General features: G+C 49.1%; 1 non-coding gene across 1 annotated transcript; it reads right to left on the bottom strand.

The window, feature by feature from the left end:
• Positions 1-1,784: 1,784 nt before the first annotated feature.
• Positions 1,785-1,860, bottom strand: TRNAG-ACC (transfer RNA glycine (anticodon ACC)). Its single transcript has one exon. It is a non-coding gene; the product is annotated as a tRNA-Gly (tRNA).
• Positions 1,861-5,157: the final 3,297 nt, after the last annotated feature.

The raw sequence follows: 5,157 nt of genomic DNA, 5'->3' as shown, positions 1-5,157 counted from the left end.
AGAAGTACACAAAGCCATTTGCACACTCAGTATATCATGCACGCTCTCTCAAGGTCTCCCGTGCAAAGCGCATGCGTCTCATAGTCACGTCTCACTGCACTGTACTGATCCTTGATGAATCGTCATGTCAAATACAAATACGTCACATCACACGCAATGGATCGACTCTGCATTGATTGAATACGGACATTTACAGATTAGTCTTCCAATATCAAAAAGGAGGACATGTAGGATGACACTTTTTGAGGGAGGACGGAACTTACAAAAGAAGGATTGTCCTTCCTAAAGGAGGACGATTGGTCACCTTAGCTTAATTATCAAGTCTTTAGTCTCCTTCTGTCTAGACCAGTTATACTGCTTACAAAAATTAGGGGATATTTTGTTTTGTTTTTTAATATTTATTTATTTATTTCAGAGACAGAGGGAGAGTCAGAGAGAGGGATAGATAGGGACAGACAGACAGAAACGGAAAGAGATGAGAAGCATCAATCATCAGTTTTTCGTTGCAACACCTTAGTTGTTCATTGATTGCTTTCTCATATGTGCCTTGACCGTGGGCCTTCAGCAGACTGAGTAACCCCTTGCTCGCAACCTTGGGTCCAAGCTGGTGAGCTTTGCTCAAACCAGATGAGCCAGCGCTCAAGCTGGCGACCTCGGGGTCTCGAACCTGGGTCCTTCCGCATCCCAGTCCGACACTCTATCCACTGCGCCACTGCCTGGTCAGGCAAGGGGATATTTTAAAATGAATATGAAGCTACAAAATATCTCCTAATTTTTATGAATGGTATACTTCATATTTCTTTTTTTTTTTTACAGAGACAGATTGTCAGAGAGAGGGATAGACAGGGACAGACAGACAGGAACAGAGAGATGAGAAGCATCAATCATTAGTTTTTCGTTGCATGTTGCAACACCTTAGCTGTTCTAGCTGTTCATTGATTGCTTTCTCATATGTGCCTTGACCGCGGGCCTTCAGCAGACCGAGTAACCCCTTGCTCGAGCCAGCGACCTTGGGCTCAAGCCAGTGAGCTTTTGCTCCAACCAGATGAGCCTGTGCTCAAGTTGGAGACCTCGGGGTCTCGAACCTGGGTCTTTCGCATCCCAGTCTGACGCTCTATCCAATGCGCCACTGCCTGGTCAGGCTACTTCATATTTCTTGACTTTTATGGCCACCCCACCCCCCCCCCACACACACACACACACACTGTTGAAGGATGCCATCTCTGGGCTTGTCTGATGTTTCTCATGACTACATGCAGGCCCTGCATCTATTGCAAGAATTTCAGTGCAATTCTACGATGCTTTCTTCTCATTGCATCCTGCCAGGTGGGGCATGATTTCCATGCCCCCTTCCTAATGATGCTCATTTTGATCACCGGGTAGAGTGATGTCTGCCAGACTTCTTCACCTCAAAGTGTTCTTTTGCCCTCTGTATTTTGTGGGAGGTACTTTGATATTATGTAACTATTCTTTTTTTTTTTTTTTAATGTAAGTGAGAGGAGGGGAGACAGAGAGACAGACTCCCACATGCACCCAGCCATGATCCACTCAGTGACCCCTGTCTGGGGCCAATGCTCTGCTCATCTGAAGTCATGCTTGCAACCGAGCTATTTTTAGTGCCTGAGGCAGAGACTCCATAAAGCTATCTTCAGCACTCCAGGCCAATGCACTGGAATCAATGAATCCATGGCTGCAGGAGGGGAAGAGAGAGAGAGAGAGAGAGAGAGAGAGAAGTGGGAGTGGGAGTGGGAGGGGAGGAGAAGCAGATGGTTGCTTCTCCTATGTACCCTGACCAGGAATCGAACCTGGGACTTCCACACGGTGGGCCGATGCTCTACCACTGAGCCAACCAGCCAGGGCCAACATTGGTGCAACTATTCTGTTCAATTTATTCATTATTCATATGAGCATGAACTTGAGGTTTCTTTCTCCTCCCCACTTATTTACCATTTATTCATCTATCTATCTCAGGGTTTCTTATTCTACTCAGTGGGTTACAATCTTTTACCAGCATCATATCTTTGCTTGGTCAAATTGTCTCAAACTTGCCTAGCAGGAGCCCCTGCAAGGTACACCTGTGTTTTTTTGACACATCTTCATCATTCCCTGAGCACTTCCTTGTTTTCTGACCCAGAAGATGTGTCAGGATCTTCTACTTTCTCTACCCCAGTGCTGGAGTCTGCTGTTCCCCTGGGTCCCAACGGGGAGAATGGTAGAAGACTACATCTGGCTGCTGGGTGCACATGTTGCTACTGGGGTTTTGCTGTTCCCAGGCCCTCTCTGGTTAGAGCTAGGGAATAGGCATGTATTTATACACATGTATACATGTATACATTCGAATATGGTCAATAATCAATATATACATGTTCTATCTATCTATCTATCTATCATCCACCTACCTACCTGACCATGAGTTTAATGAGAAACCTCCAGTTCCAGTTACCACCACAGTTCCATTTAGTTCTCTCCCTTTCTGAATTTGTAATTCACTTTTCTGACAGTGAGGACTGGCCTCCCATGTTCTTTAATATATATGATATTTATTGATTTGATTAAGCTTCCTGTATGTACCCATCCCCAGCCTCTGCCGTCACCCACCCCCCACCAAGGGTGTGCCCCTCATCTCACTCGGACTTCGACACCTCTCTCTGGGTCCCCTTACTCCATGGCGACGCTGCCCTCCCCTGCCCACCAGGCTGCCCCTTAGTAGGGGTGCCTCCTCACTCCACACACATTGCAGCCCTCCCGGGCTTATGCAGACCCCCAACCCCAAGGGAACACCTGTTATACAGCTCTGGAGGAGGAGAGGGTGATGAAGAAAAGCTATTTTTATATCTAGGTGACTGCTTTTCGTAGTATTCTGTTCTTTTTTCATGATTATAATCTCTTTTTGTATATTTCTGAGACTATGAATGACCGCTTTTGCTTGTTAGTTTTGCCATTTCTTCTCCCTGCAGAGTCTAGCTCCTCTAAATTGCTCTTGCGCTTGTTTGGGAGAGAGAGCTCTTTCAGGTGAGTGGCTCTCTCTGGCTGTGCGGAGTCCCTGGCCACAGGCTCACGTCTCATGGTGAGGGACTAACCAGCCAGCTGGAAGCTCTGAGAACGAGGTGGGTTTGTCAACTGTGAGAGTCCCTGTGGGGTGAGCGCCCGGGTCACTGAGTTAGAGAATCGTGATAGCAGGATCTTTAGGCCTCTCTTTTTGAACAGCTCAGAATCTATAGAAAAGACTTTTCTGGGCTCTGCCTGGAAGGGGGAGTCTGGCTGCCGGGACCCAGGAAGCTTAATTGGAGCAGTGGGCTAGGGTGGGCGTAGCGTTGGCATCACTATGAGATACTCACTCAGTTCTCCAGTGGGTGATATGTACCCCATCCTTCACTTTTGCTGGTGCCCACCACCCATCAAGAGACCCTCTTATGTTACTCCCTCAAGAAAATAACCCCTAACCTGGCCAGTTGGGTCAGTGGATAGAGCATCAGCCCAGCATACAGATGTCCTGGGTTCGATTCCTGGTCAGGGCACATATGAGAAGTGACTATCTGCTTCTCTGCCCCTCCCCCTCTCCCTTCTCTCTCTTTTCCCCTCTCATAGCCAGTAGTAGCTCAATTGGTTTAAAGCATCAGCCTCAGGCACTAAAAATAGCTCAGTTGATTTGAGCATAGGCCACCGATGAGGGTTGGCAGGTGGATACTGGTTGGGGCATATGCGGGAGTCTGTCTCACTATCTCCCCTCCCCTCACTTAAAATAAATAAATAAATAAATAAATAAATAAATAAATATTAAAGAAAAAGAACCCTCAATATTTTGGGGGGCTGTGATGACGAGAGAGAAGCTGGGACCACCAGTTCTCCTTATCTTAGCCCCTCTCTTCACTGCCCCTCTAAGGTCCGGAGCCTCCCATTCCTGCGCCTTCTGGAGATCCTGCCACATAAGCCAGGCTGGCTCTCGTCTTACCCCCTGCTGTGTTAGTATTCCATTGTCATGGGCTTCTGTCTTCCAATAGTCTGTTGCCATTGTTTCTTCTGTCTTCTCAATTTTTATACATAAAAAAAAAAATAAAAAGTCACCCTTTCTGGTTTTTGGTGAGGACCAAGGAGGCAGCAATAGATGTAGGTGTTTAATCTGCCACCTTAACTCATTCCACTTGGCTAGCCCCTACAACAGAGGGACTTTTTGGTTGTCACCTGTGTCCTTTCCAGCTCCCCAGCTAGATTCTGAGACTCTAGCTGGACACCTGGGAGAAAGTCAGTACACTTCTGATGGACAGATATGTCCTTTCTGCAAAGGGTCTGGCCAAGAGGGGTCTGCGTACCTTGTCATTCATCATTATTGAACACTCCGCAGATCAGAGTGGCCCACCAGGACTTCAACCCCAAGGGCCTGTTGACCTCATCCTGTCCCCAGACTTCTTTAACCAGCTGCTCCTGGACCCCAGGCAGCCCCTCTCAAGGGCAGGTTGGTGCCAAAGAGGCTCATCTTTGGAGAGGTCATGACCGCATCAGCACCCAGCCAGACCACCCCCTTGCACGCTCTTGGGAAGCTTCCAACTCTCAGGCCCACAAATGTAAGATGGGGTGATTAGTGGGCCCTTGTGAGTAGTGCTAGCTGATGACTTATGAGCAGAGATAAAATGTGTCATTTCTGAGCTTGATCATGTGATCTCTGACACAAGACCCTCCAGAGCCTTCTTCCCTCAGCTCCAAGGGTCAGCAGTGCTTCCGCTGGGGGTGCTCTGTCTGTCTGGGTCTCAGAATGAGAACAAGAAGGTCGTAGAACAGAAGACCCACCAACCTGCAAGGTCATCAGAGACTAACTCGGTCCAGACCATGGAGGGTGGGGGGCTCTGTGTTCCCGCAGGATGGAGGGTGGGGGGCTCTGTGTTCCCGCAGGATGGAGGGTGGGGGGCTCTGTGTTCCCGCAGGATGGAGGGTGGGGGGCTCTGTGTTCCCGCAGGATGGAGGGGGGGGGGCTCTGTGTTCCCGCAGGATGGAGGGTGGGGGCTCTGTGTTCCCGCAGGATGGAGGGTGGGGGGCTCTGTGTTCCCGCAGGATGGAGGGTGGGGGGCTCTGTGTTCCCACAGGATGGAGGGTGGGGGGCTCTGTGTTCCCGCAGGATGGAGGGTGGGGGGCTCTGTGTTCCCGCAGGATGGAGGGTGGGGG

The sequence above is a fragment of the Saccopteryx leptura genome, chromosome 6, assembly GCF_036850995.1.
Source record: "Saccopteryx leptura isolate mSacLep1 chromosome 6, mSacLep1_pri_phased_curated, whole genome shotgun sequence".
Classification (NCBI taxonomy): Eukaryota; Metazoa; Chordata; class Mammalia; order Chiroptera; family Emballonuridae; genus Saccopteryx; species Saccopteryx leptura.
The sequence above is the reverse complement of the archived record's forward strand: the minus strand, read 5'-3'. Positions and strand labels throughout refer to the sequence as shown.